Here is a 15,166-nt window from a genome sequence, read left to right on the forward strand (position 1 = left end):
TTGTTGGTATATTGACTGCAGCATGGTACAAACACATTTTAATCCACCATGCTATCCCCAGTGGTGCAAGACTTATTGGTCCAAACTTCATCTTACAGCAAGATTATGATCCAAATCACTGGAATAATTAAAACCTATTTGCAAAAGAAAGAGGAAGCTGGAGTCCTTCAACGCATGGAATGGCCCCCTCAAAGCCCAGATCTCAATATCATTGACGCTGCATGGGACAATTTGGACAAAGAAAAAGTAAAAGAATATTAGAAACTTAAATGACTTTGGAAGGTGTTGGAAGAAGCGTGGAACACCGTTCCATAAGAGTTTGGAACAACATTATTTTAAAAGGTGTCCATGGAGGAATGTCAATGTTTTTGAAGGAAAAGGGTGGACATGCTTGCTATTAGTTTATATCAAGGTATATTGTGTATAAATCTGGTTATTTGAATAAGATTATATTTGAATGTGTATTTGTGCATTTTTTTTAACCAGTTTCAAATGTAGGTATTTAAGAGAAATTAAACCAAAACCTTAAAAAAGTATAAGTATTGTGATTATTATTTAATGTTTACCAGGGCATTTATACTTCTACAAAATGCAGAAAGATTGGGATTCACCGATTAGTATTCAATTATATGACTAGTTCCGAACCGCAAAGTTCATGAGCAGCATTTAGCAGAACTCTGCATAGGCAGAATAGCCAGACCTCTGGTTTGCCCACCTTAATTTTATCTGATAGTATATTTCTACACCAGACTGGTGCTCCCATAGATATAAAAATATAACTCACTGGGACTCCAATTGACACAAGATGGTTTGTATTCCCATGTCTTTATAAAGCTGCACGGTATTTAAAGGTGATACATCATCATAACTCTGTTATTCCTGAAACCAAGGTAAAAGTGTACTGTATAATAACAGATGATGTTTAACTAAATCATTAGGAAATAACTAGTTTTAACTAATGTCTCTTTGGTTCAGGAAAAAAAAGCCAGGGTAAAGAAAACGAAAAACGATGAAAACGAGCCATGTAAACCTACTGCCAGATTATGCTGCCACTGCCACTTTTTATCTTACGTTTCACAAAACAAAAATGGTTATTAATCTCTAATTGTGTTCACTGTTAACAAAAGCTAAATCCTTTAAGTGATATTCTACTTTTGTGTGTGTGTTTTGTGCAAAGGGGAGGGGGCCAGTAGATTTTTAAGGACAAGTAGATTTTACTAGCATTTTGTCCCTTGGAACCCTCAAGAGTTCAAAACTACTCAGTATACACTCATATACAGTACTGGCCTCATCATAAATCTTTATTTAATCCATCAAAATAGAATTAGTCCTATAAAAATTTAGTCTTTCATTTAGTTAGCCACTGTGGCTAAAGTAACTTACCATTTTTAGCCACAATGGAAAAATGTAAGCCACACCAAAGAATGTTGAAGAAAAATATAAAACTGTTTTATGGTACACAATACAATAAACATATTGACTAACTGTGTCCAACAACCTTCTCCCCTAAACACCACACTCACCACAGGTTTCCATAAACACAAATAACCTACCGGTAGGTGAGTTTTTCAGCTTGCAATGCAAGCCTGAATAGTCCCACTTGAAAAAAATTCTGAATTGCACATATTCTCATGCGCTGCACCTTTACAATATTTTGACGGTGTAACGGTTTTCTTTCCACAGCAGAACAGTAAATTGAATCTGTCAGTAGACAGATATAAATGTATGTTAATATAAATACCTCCCTGACCAGCCCCGGCTCTAGTTACATAAGCTTGTAATATTAAAGTAGGATTGCACAGCCACGACTGTTTAAATTTATTTTTTACCCGGGACTACTGACAGTTTATTAAATAATAAAATGTGTTTATTCTTTTATTAACTGTTCCACTTCCGAATCTTCTAAACTATATTTCAGCATATTTTAAAAGCGATAGCAAACAACGACTGTGACTGTTATATTTTTGTTTCCAATTAGAACCTCTGTCGCGCCAAACACAACACTGGTGCGTATGTTTGTAATCAAGCTAAATGGCTTTCTTTGGGCGAAACGAAATTAAACAAACCTAAACAAGTCTGTATTGATTCATCTACCCAGCAGCACACGTTCAAAGCAATCATGCTGGCATAGTCTTACACAAGTGCATTTTTCAAAGCCTTTGCCACCTTAGCGAACTTGGTGAAAATTAATTGAAAACATTTCGCTTGTGGTGACGTGGCACACGGCCAGCAGGAACATAGTTCATGTGTTAACATTTTGAGAAAAAAGCTATAAAATATCTACAAAGTGAGGAATTTAAACCCAAAATGTAATGACATACATTTTTTTTTTAACCATCTCTAAAGATATTAAAGCAGCGGTATGACTGAATGACCTGGACTGACTCAAACTCCACAGAACAAATATTGAATGTTAATGCAGATTGACAAATTTCTTATAGCTCACCCTCAGCACAAGTTCATCCAAGAATTATGCAATTTCAGCTGGTTATTCCAACAGTCATAAATCCAAGTCTTAAAAAGAAAGGAGGAAGACATGTCCTCTCAAATTGGTTTTTATATCAATGTTCAAGTATGTCCCATCACAGCTGCAATTATCCACCCAGTTCTGGAGACCTAAAAGTTCAGTGGGTGTCCTTCGATCCCACAATCTCTTTTACACCCAAGAACTGAAGACTGGATATCAGTGAGCTACCAGTCTCTGAGCTCATCCTGAGCTCATCAACTGCCTGGCCAAGACAGTCCTCTTTAGCACAATGGTTTTGCCTCCCCAACCTGCGGGAGTATCAGAAAAATTGTGACGCTCCCTCTGGAATCCCTAGCAAAGACCTCAAAATGACACAGAACATGAACTTTCCTACCAAGAACCAAGAATAGAGTTCTTTATTGAAAATTAAAACTAATGCAGGACAGCATAAAACCTTCAGAAGCTATAAACACATATCCAAATGTGTTCTGCTTTGAAGTTTGCACGACAGAGTTTAAGTTATTTAAATAAGTTAAATGCTCCATACAAGTGCAAAACTGCAAACTGTTTTAATCTTACTGCTCACTTGTCGAAAAACACTACAGAAAATAAAATATTATGGATATCTTATATATACTAAAATATATATATATATTATATGTATATATCCATCTATATATATAATATATTATATATTATATCGTATATCAGGGAATATTCGTCTATTAGTGAAGCAGACAGATGGCAGGAAAGCTTTCGTGTATCCTAAATGTTATGACAACTTGAAAAGGTGATTGCACTGTATTCTGTGTTCATCAAGAAGTGACACCTTTGGCTAAACATTCCTTTCTTAGTTTAAACGTCAAAGAAAATAGGCAAAAGGCTTACTCCTTTATTCTCTCCCTCCCTTAGTTTTACAGTCAGCACTCTGATATACGACACTCAGATACACATCAGTCATGTTTTACGGCCCTTGTAATAAGAATAAAATCAATTGCCATTATGTATGTGTAACAAATTAATGCACTTACCCATCACAAGCAATTTCCGTCACCAGTTTTCTGATACAAAGCCCATCTCTTCAATGTTACAATTGACTTGTTTATCCGTCATTTTTTTTTTTTTTTCTGGGATGGCAAATCAGTCTGTCTTTATTGTGCACTGCAGTTACACAGCGCTTTCTCCAAAAACAAAGCAAACGAGACAAGGCACGGTAATGTAAAAGTTAATCCTCAAATAGTTTTAGATACCGTGATGCATTTTTTAAAAATCTGTGATCTTTAGTTGCTTTTGTGCATTTTCATTTGCATGTGAACTGTGACATTAGGGCCTTATCAAGCACTACATTCTGCAATTTTGAAGACTGACTTTGGATTCTGTTTTAATTCTGGAAACCTGTGTTGTTATTTTTAAGTCTTTTGCTAAATTGCATTGTCTTATGTTTTAAGCAGTTCTGTGTATGGGTAACATTTTGATTTAATTTTACTGTAGTCATTAATGGGGAATTTTACATACTGCTACAATACTTTTAAATCTGGTACATATGTACTGTATTACACTTCATGTCTCCAGTCGTCTTTTGGCAAGTGATATTTTTAGAATCATATTGTTCTAAATTAAAATACTACTTCTGCTGAAAATATAGTACTGTCCCAAGAAAACCAACTTCTAAATGGAAGCCTACTTATTTTAAAACAACCCGCTCAGCTATGTATTTGACATTGTATCTTTTTTGCATTCCCTGAAAAAAAGACACGTTTGTCTTTTACTGCTGTTATTCCCCCAACTCGTGTGCTAACAAATTTCAATGAAGGAATCAACGTCTCCCTGTACAGTACCTCAAACCAGTCATATTTTTTCTTTCAGCATGAAATGTGTGCTTGTGTGCGTGCGTGTGTGCAGGACAGGGGGTTGTTTGGGTGGTGGGGGGCAGGTTACAACGTGCTCACCTACATACATGTCAAATCAGATAAAATAATCAGATATGCATCACACTCGTTTAACCGTCACTGAAGTCAAAATGTTATAGGCTCGGATATGTAAGTGCTGACTGTACTGTCTTGCGAGTGAAACAACAAAGGATGTTTTGAAGTGGTTTTCTCTTGGAAATAAGAGAAAAGTGGGCTCCACGTGATCAACAATATTATTGGTTGATAGGAGGCTTGTAAAACTTGCATCAGTATGTAATTGTCTTTTCTGCTAGGTTAAGAAAAAATGGGCGATATCATAAGGGATGCCTATTTTAATTCAAACACTGTATTGTACTCATGGATGCACAAAGGAGAGAAATCAGATAACTTTAATTTCTGAATTCTACAAAAAGATGAAACGGGTCATGTATTTTGACATCTAGAAAAAGTTACATCTCACAAGAAAAAATGGGCCAAGACATATTCCTTGATGATTATCTCAAATAGCGGGCTCAAATAATGTGGGTCAGTGTGAACTGACTCTTGTTTTTTGCACTTTGAATCATTTTATCACTAATGAAATTTGCTAAGAAAAAAATATATATAGAGATATATAATCTCTCTCTCTCTCTCTCTCTCTCTCTCTCTCTCTCTCTCTATATATATATATATATATATATATATATATATATATATATATATATATATATATTAATTAGTAGTTAAATCTACCAATGTTTATATCTAAATATTACCTTTTTGTGTATTTAACTTAAATTAATATTTTGTTTTGCCCTGTTAACATATTATGGTTAGATAATTATGCACAAAATAGAATTTTACTTTTCAGTTCCCAAAAAGATTCTCTCCAAATGTTACCAAGCTTTAAAATAATCCCCTTTGTATACATTTTAAAATGGGTCACTGAAAAAAACAACAGGAAGGGCTCTTTCCTTAAAGGATATTTCATTAGAACAAAGAATGTTACATTCGGGATGTTTGGTCACTTAACAACATTTCTCAGAATACAAAATGAGTCCAGCCTCTTGTATCCTCCTCAATCAACACTTATCAGACAACTCCCTTGCTTCAGCCACAAGTGTTGGAGAGCCTGATTTCTGCCAGTGCAAACTGCTACAGCTGGTTTGATCTCAGTCTGTTGCTGATGGAAAGAGATTTTTTTTGTTTGTTTTTATTTTAAAATGTAATACAGTTAAAATCAGAGGGTCTTAGTAAGGGGTCGATGTTTTAATGCTTACAGGGATATACAGGAAACAGTCAATACTCTCCACTGAAAATCTTTTTTAAATACAGGCTAACTTCACTATAATGAACCCTTCTTATAATGAACACCTGTTTAATGATCCCAACAGCAAGAACCGATTTTTTTTCAAAGCAAATTAGCCCTATTAGAACGATCACGTACAGGATCAACCCGGATACAATCTCAGTACTGACTGGCACTGAACTTTCTCCAGTGTCGAGTGTGTTTCTCTCTCAGTGAAAACAAAAACCTTGGTTGTCTACTTCAAAGATAACCTATTGTAGTATGAATCAAAATGACAAATGCAACCGTTGCCTGTCAGTCATCTTCACACAAACTGCAACCAGGCAACGGCGGTGAGGAGCAATCTTCGCTGGACAGTTTTTTCAAGAGAAAAGACATGTGTAATTACTGTATTCAGCATGTAAGTGTACATTCTTACCTTTTTCATTTCTTTACATGATGTAATTTATGTGTGGAAACGGGTTTGTTTGGTGTGCTTTTTGGAGTTATGTTTGATAAAAATGATTGTTTACAGATGGGCGCTCGATTGAGACTTGCTGCCTGCCCGTCTTGTATGTGTCCTCTGTGCGTTACCATCGTTGGTAGCGTCACATGAACCGTTTGTTTACTTTATGTTTTGTGTTTGATAAATCCTGTGCGCCTGTGCCGGCGTTTTAACTCCAACTCCTCTGTCTTGCAACCCACACGTTACCCACACATGTGACACGAGTACCTTGTCACAATACCATTTAAATGTTGATCAATGTGAAGGAACCTTCATAAAAAAAAAAGTACTATGTACTGATGTCCAATTCAAATTTGCCATTTTGTCAGTATTCTGATACAGAAAAATGCCAAACCTTATTACAGTGAACACCCTGATTTCTCCAGGTCCCAGGGGGGTTTGTTATAGTGAAGTTAGCCTGTACAGTAAATCCTTCAATGTCACAATAGCAGAAAACATAAGTACAGGATGTATTTTTTTTATTAAAAAAAAAAAGAAGGTTAATCAAAATTGACACACCAATCCACTCCAGTCTTCAGAACATACAGTCAATTGATTTGCTGTGGAGTGCCTTGATTGAGCAGGTCAATAAAAGAAAGCCACACATCCCTATCCAATTTAAAATGAGATGAATTATTAATAGAAAATGTTCATAACAAACATTTCAGGTTCATACTATTCGCTAAAATTAAACTTCAGTATTCATTCTTTAAAATTCTATTTAACAGCATTGTTAGCCGACGTTCACTATTCACTTGAATTTAGGAGTCCTATTTTTTACTCTGTGAGCCTGATTAAAATAAACACAATCAACAATAAATAATGTACTGGTCTTTTTGAAGAACATCATAGTTTGGAAGTTAAAAGTACAAATGTCAAGTAAATCAGTAGAAAACATGTACCATTAAAAGGAACCATACCACCTACATTTGCATAGGGAAAATAACAGTGTCCAAGTTGGACCTACTGGTTTGTCTGGTATGCATGTTGAATAAAGTTCTCCGAAACAAAATGGATACATTGCCAAATTGTGCAGGGATGGAAATAAGACTCCCATTACATAGCAGTTTGATCCATTCCTGGTTTTGCTGTGAATTTAATAAGACACATCTAAGCTTGTTACCTACACACTGGGGCTCAGTTCTGCCAGCACTTCCGAGAAGACTACTTCTAAAATGCTCATATTGCTTTGTGTGACGTGTAGATCGATATTTACCGAGATAGATCCACTTAGGCACAACATTACGTTTCCAGTCATATCCTGGCCTCTTCCTTAGGGATGGAAATATAATTTAAGACTGTACGTTTAGGAACTTCTAAACTGAACTGAAGAGCAGCTCCTGAGCTCAGGTGATTAAAGGATAAATACTGAACTTTAACTTCAGCAAACAGTATCAACCTGAAATGACTTCGCTGCTGTGTAAAATACAACACAGTGTATATTTTACTATTAGTAACAGGACTTAACATAAAAAATGCAATCTTACTCTAAGTATGTGGGGTCAAGTTTTCAAAAAAAAAAAAAAATGCTTTACTACAAATGGGCACACGCCCTCATTGCTTGAACATTTTAAAGTCGAAAACTAAATCTTCTCATGTTTAGACTTTAACATGAGACACACGGCATCCAAAGGTAATGCTGTACCCCAGTCTATCCCGTTCATTTTACACCATGAGAGTATTCCTCATAGTTACTGCATAATCGATACAAAACAAAACTGTTTGGTACGGAGGTGGATTCTCACAGCTAAAACATAAATGTAATACAACATGCCAAACACCCAAAAAAAAAAATAGAAAAGCACTGTAAAGAGCAGAAGAAAAGTCAAGATACACAGGTTCAACAACATAACTTTTTTTTTTTTTTTTATAAAGGCTATGACTACCTTCATTGACCATTAAGAATTATTTTATTCATATTTAAACATCTTTGTTATGATTTTGTTATATAATGCTGCCTAATGCTACAGTAACACAATGTTTTATGGGCTTATTCTTAGTTCTACTAACTGTTTATTTTAATCTAACGTGAACTGATTATACTGTATTTTGAGAATGGTTTTGGAGGAAACTGTCAGTGACTGAGAATACTAAGTACAATAATAATAAGTGTCACTGACAGCTTCCTCCAATTTTTCTACATTGTTTGCAATATTTAGCAGCAGGATAGCCTACAAATTCTCAAAGTGCTTTGTTTCAACAAGCAATTTACAGTTTTCAAAAAGGCAACCAAAGATTTTTTTTTTTCTACAAACTGCAGATTTGTAACAGTCATCTGTAACAACATTATGCAAACATAATCCAATAAAATATGTCAAGTGTTAAAACAATTTTTGCATTGCTTTGCAATACGTATTTGGGCACTGTGCAAAACTAAGTAATTCGATAAAGAAGGCAGATTAGCACACGATACAAGTTGATATTTTTATATAGTGATTTTTTAAAAATTTTTTATAGCTGTCACTGGAGGGTAACAAAATGCAATATAAAAGCACAGGCAATATTGGAATCAAGAAAATCCAATTTATAGTTGTTTGCATTTGTCCAAAATGGTCATATAATTTCTATTTTTTCAAACATGCAATACAATTTCAACATCTCAATTCCGTTAATTAAATTTATGCTAAAGTATTGCAGAAAATCACTTGCTCTACTCGTACGATGAACCCTTATAAAACGTTTACCACAGTAAATTTCCATTGGAAATATCTATTTTGGCCATTCTTTCCCTGTGGTTATATTATGCATTTAGCAGGGTTTTTTTTATTTTTTATTTTATTTGTTTACCAAACCTCTCTGGGCTTTAGAATGCTTACCTATGCAATTTTGTTAGATGAACTAATAGGAAAAGAAGCAGTTAACCAAATTGCCGCTGTGTGCCACCAGGTATTGAATCAAGGAAGGGATCCTCTTGAACTAGTCAAGAGATACTTGTGCTGAATCAGTACTTCAAATGCAATAATTAAAAGATGGATTAGCAGATAATTTGTATTTAAAATTAAATCACTGAACATTCCAACAGTCTCACTTGCTGGAACAAAAAAATTAAATTACACAATTTGAAGAACTAATCAAAAAGGGTATGTTTACAGTCTTTAAAACATAAAATACATCCATGGCAATACAATCAGTATCCTGGAAGACATCACCCTGACCTACAGCCACTGTATGAATTAAAAAAATGACTATTGTACAGACAGTAAAATAGATTCCACTACATACAGTAAATAACCAGGTTCTGATCAATTAGTTAGTACGCTGAAGAATAAACTAACCATGTTCCATCAAAATTAGGTTCTCTAGATATATGTAAAACTGTTGGCGTGACAAAAGCGATATTTACAGACAGACAAACAGGTACCTTCACTATATGGGGTATGCATTGTCAGTGGGGGATAAGTAGTAATTTAAAAGGCAGTATTGCTTTAAACATATTAGTGCGATTACAATATGCTCACCAATTCTGAACAAGGGTCTAAACAGCCTTAATGGTCACTGACTTCCACTTTCAGGATATGCATCCTACTACGTAATGCAAGCTGTTCATAGATAGAAAAACAGCTGTTCCCAAGAAGCAGAAGAGACATACAAGGTCATCCAGTAAGATATGAAGGCATTAGACAGATGCTACAATTTATACCACTACCAATGTCTGGTAAAATATCACATGACAGAAGCTCTAGCCAAGGCTAACATTCTCCTGAGGATCTAAAAGAGCAGATTTATGCTACTACCTAAAAGATAAACAATGCATTTGCTGCTTTAGCCAACTGCAAACACAAACCGCAAGGTCAAAATAATGCAAAACTGATCAGACTTCTCTGCCTTTCTTGAATGTGCATTTGTGTGGAAATTGCAATATCAAAAGGGACAACCCAACAGCATCAGAAATTGAATTCTCAGTGTATTGCTGTTGCACCTATCATTACAAGCCTTCAGAGCCATTTCCCCCTGAAATAATAAAGCTACATGCAATTCCAAGAACTGCGAGAATACCTTTATTAAAAAATATCGGTCCATTCTTATTGCATTAAGGCGATATACAGTACATAATAGCTATGCATATGCATCCAAACAAAAAACATTTATTTTGTCGTGATAGCAAAAAAATGCCTTGAAAACTTAACATGAAAAAAAGATGATGGACTGTAAAGCACTGAAAAGTTTACTGTAACAAGCTCAAAAAAAATATTTTTTATAACTCCAATAAGCAACGTTATCTTTTGCCAGTCAAATCGCAGACTGCCTATAAAAGTGGAGTCCCACAAACAGATTTATTTTTGCTGTTGCATCTTTTTTAGCAGCAGCAAAATTTGTTACCATCAGGAGTTTAAGGATGATTTCATTGAGCAGCAGATTTCCTAGTTAGATGATGTGTTGATAATATCTCTTCAGCCAAAGCAGGCATAGTAATTGAAGACGTTACCATAATGAAAAACAGAAGTCAGCTGTTGCAAGGAAAACAAAATGTATTTCTCAAAATGACCAGGGGACGTTTTCCCAAAGCTACTTGAAAACCAAACTAACGTTGTAAGACCACTGGAAGATGAACATTTTGAAACTGCAGTGTTTCCCGATAATTATTGCAACTCCAGTAGCTCTTGAACTTATACTTGATCTGAGGTAATGATGAAATGTTTGTGAAGGTATTTAATGCACTTTAAAAACATCAGTTACCGCAGGCAAGCGCATCACACAGGGCAAAGCAATCCATACACAAGCGGAGGGCGGGCACAAACAAGGGACAAATATTGGGCTTATATCTCTGTGTGTGATTACACCACCTACCAGCCCTGCTGCTGCCTAACCCAGTACACGCTACACTAATATATATATATATATATATATTATATTTTAATATAGTACATGCAATTGATAGCATACAACTTTAATTATTGTGGATCTAACTTTGTCCAATCAGTTTGGTTTATTATTTGAGTGTAAATATAATTCACTTTTGTAGACTGTACACGTATGCTTTATTGACTATCAGGAACGACAAGTCCTGGGGCTGCTTCATTGGGTATGGGAGCACTGGGATTTGACTTGAACTTTGAAAAAGAAAGAGGTGGTGAGGGGTCCAAGGCTTTATCCTGCCATTGTCTGAGGTGTTCATTTTCTGAGCAATATCTGCCCCATTTGTTTGATTTGTAACACTGTTACGCCTTATTTGCTTCTACTTCATTGACAAGAAATTGAATATATTTTTTAAAAAACATTATATATATATATTATATATATATCTATCTATATATATATATATATTATATATATATATATATATAAAAAGGCCCCATCTTGAAACACATTTTCTGTTGGCTTTGTTTTCAAACGTTCACTATCATCAAAAATGTGCCTACGCCCTTAAGTGCTAATCAGACACCAATATACGATGCACTTCAAGATCACTAGGTAAGTTGTAATTTCACGTGGGGTTTTGGGAAGCACACATGAAGATCGAGCGAAAGCTGCTGCAGTGAATCGCAACAATCATCTACAAGCCCGATGTACTACTGTTATCGGGAAACAGGCCCCTGAAGGTGAAAGCAGAACACATAGAAATACTTGTGACTGTAATTAGCAAGTGTGTATGGAATTCAAAATTAAATGTACTGCAGCTTACTTGACTGCAATAAAAAAAAATGCCCTTCAATAAATGTAGCTCTCAGACTGTTAATGAAATATCTGAAACATATGACAATGTCCTGTGGTGTACTTAATATCAGAAATAGCAGAACAAACACACTGCAATTTACACTTGTTTTTACTGAAAAATAAACTGTAACATGTAATCATAAGTTCTGTCTATTACATGCTGTCAGATAAAGGACTTAACTAACGCATAGTATGGGAGCTGCAGCATGCAATTTCCCATATTATAACTGTACACATTTAAAAGGTGCAGTCTGCAGTTCCATACACATTTTCGCCAGTCATGTACTACAGAGGCCCTCCTTTGTATTGCACACACACACACACACCCCACCCCCACCCCACGTTTCATGAAATTGGTGCCTCCAACTACCTTGTAAATGCCATATACTTTAAAACTAATTGAAAACCCTCAATGCCCACAATCTAACTTAACTTAGAGAATCGCATAATATAGTTATATACTGAATAAGAGGTATTTGTCATCTGGAATCCAAAAACTCACATGATCCTTAATCATCCATCTTAGTTCACAGGTCAAAGTAAAGAGTACTACTAGATTTCCATAACACTGAAAATATGAATGCATCTGAAGAGGTTTATGGGGTATTAGCAGTTGAAGTACCAGGAGCACATTTACATCAGGAGGATGCTTAATTACATGGTCACAACGTAAATGACATAGTTTCAATTAAGCAGTGGGCGAAATTACAGATTCAGCTAATGCATTAATCCAATCAAGAAATTTAAATAAGAATTTTCCCCAAGATAAAACAAAAACTAACAGCATAGCTTAAGACTGAAGTTAATAATGTGGTAACACCACCCCCTTTCAATCACTGTATTTCTCTATACCACTTTACTCCTACGACTACAACAACTAAAGTGAAAATGACCTTCAGAAAAGTCTCTTTTGACTGTGCAAAAATAGGACTAAATCACTGCAGAAATAAAAAAAAAGGGAAGGATCATATTGTTATAAGTGAGATTGAGATGTCTAGATTCTGAACACTAAATATTATTGTGCTAAGAAAAAACAAACTGTTGGTATATGGCTTTGTGACAATTACAATAATCAGACACACACTATAAAGAATTGTTATGTATTATATGAAATGTGTTTAGCCTTACAGTTTAATGTTATGTTGAAAATGTCAGCTCATTTCCAGTAATGTTAACCAGATAAAAATACATTTGCAACCCCTATTAATTTCACTGTTGCTTCTACTAGTTACAAAAATGACTTCACATTAAGAAGCTCCTATTGCTGCATGCAGAAACTAGAGCATGACTTTTTGGTTGAAGGAGTGGCATGAGATTGAAAACCTGATGGGAATCTACACAAATCGGACAAGGTGTGCTTCCTGATGAATATGGGGTGCACAGGAAAAAAAGGAAAAATGTAATAACGTAGTTACGAATTATACATTTAAGTTTAAAAGCAAATATCGTTATGTTTTGTTTGGTTCCTTTAATGACATGTTTAAACATTACCTGAAAACATGAGGTAAAAAATGCTTTTTTATCAAAAGTTAACTACTGATGTATTTAGTATTACATTACATCCACATGCAAGTGAATTATGAATTTTTCCTTCAACATCTATTATACTATGAATTTACATTAGGTCCATAGACTTTGGCATTCAAAATGTAAACTATGTTTCCTAACAGGCTGTATTTAATACTGCAAACAAGGTAATCCTTGTAATAAATTGGTAGCAGGTGTGCATGACCGTTAACCAGCAAGTGGAGGATGTGTGGTCACTACAACAAATTCAGAAATATACTGTACCTTCCTGGACAAGACTTTAATGGTGGACTTGTATTAAAACTTATTTAAATGAATTCAGGTATTTGACCTCTTTCTATTTTGGTATGTACGGCAATATAAATACAACTTAATCTTAACAAACCTGTTATAGTAATATGTATTGTTACAGCTGTATACATAACTACTGTTGCATATGAATACGCATCTGTTACATGTACGAAATGCAAATTAACAATCCAGTTCCACTGTAGAATATTCCAATTGTGGTAGACACCAGATAAAAATAAACACAAGATTCTGCAAAATGATTATTATGTGCCGACAGAAAAGGGTTGGCACGGCTTTACGTAAATTAACTCCTGTGATCATAGTTGCTTAAAAGGAATGCGTCGTATATATTTTACAGTTTATATGACTACACGCGTTTGATATAGATACCATTTACAGCTAGGTCGTATACAATCAAGACTGGAGGTCTTCATAGTTCATATACTCCTACTATCTGTGACCTTAGGAGAATTGTCAATGAAGTTTACATGCGCAGTCCTGAATATATTGCCATGTACTTTATCACAGGTGATCGGTGAAGTAATTACCGCCACATAACTACACCATCACCACTAGAAAATTAAATTCAATGCACACTTCCCCTAAACAAATGACAGGCAATCTACTAGTAGCTGTTATATTGTTTGCATTGGATTAAAACTGTTGTGCTTAACAAGCTAGAGCATATGCCAAAATACGCTGTTGATACACATGCACCTGTAGTTTCCCACGGAAATCGTCTGTGAACACCCACGCTATATGCTCAATCACTACTTTAAACTGCACCTAATAAAAACATGACAGACTTATAACTTACACAGATTGACAGGATGACTGTCTGCAGGAAAAGAGCCAGTGCAGCCGGGTACAGTCCTCCAGTCGCCCTTTCCTTAGGTCAAGGAATTCTATTCAAAGTTAATGAAAATAACCCTATAAATAACTCCCCGGTACTTCTCGGAGCAATTGCAAGTCTTACAAAATTATGCAGCAACACCCGAATGCAGCGCCAATGTAGCCAGTCACGCGATTTGCACAAGACTAAGAAACACTGCCGTCCACGCTGTTTTTCATCCAGTTAATTCCGCACTGTCAAACCCAAGTACTGCTGTACTTATAGTTAGTAATGCTTTTATTATTTGAACAGTAATGTAATACTCAAATAAAACAAGAGGGCGACCGAGCTTGGCTGTTTCTCTCAATCAGGGAACTCTTGTTGGGTGATTCCATTTTCAGAATGCAGCTAGCAACTGTGCCTCTGTGCAGCGCAGCCAATCAGTTAGCAGAGAGACCCAATGAACTCTCCTCACAGACAACGGCAGCCAGAGGACTCACGTTTGATAAATTATCATGTCACAATTACTATTACTCGGTGTAGTGAAAATTGTGAAAGGAAGTCGTTGCTGGCCACGAAGAATTATATTTGATATTGTCAATACGACTGCGAATAGAATTATGGTCAAACCTAGTCCACTGTAATTGTACTAATTAGATGGTGTGAGAATTAGCCTATCAGAAAATATCATGTTAAGAGCATAACGTGATTT

The 15,166-nt window shown here is 35.3% G+C and overlaps 1 protein-coding gene across 2 annotated transcripts in view; it reads right to left on the reverse strand.

The window, feature by feature from the left end:
- Positions 1 to 14,836, reverse strand: part of LOC121313068 (rab effector MyRIP-like) — a 187,260-nt gene extending 172,424 nt beyond the window's left edge. For both annotated transcript variants that reach the window (XM_041245207.1, XM_041245206.1), the window contains exon 1: positions 14,440 to 14,836. The gene's annotated coding sequence lies outside the window, so the exon portion shown is untranslated. The remainder of the gene's footprint in view (positions 1 to 14,439) is intronic.
- Between the last annotated feature and the right edge of the window lie 330 nt (positions 14,837 to 15,166).

This window comes from Polyodon spathula, chromosome 3 (genome assembly GCF_017654505.1).
Source record: "Polyodon spathula isolate WHYD16114869_AA chromosome 3, ASM1765450v1, whole genome shotgun sequence".
NCBI classification, from domain to species: Eukaryota; Metazoa; Chordata; class Actinopteri; order Acipenseriformes; family Polyodontidae; genus Polyodon; species Polyodon spathula.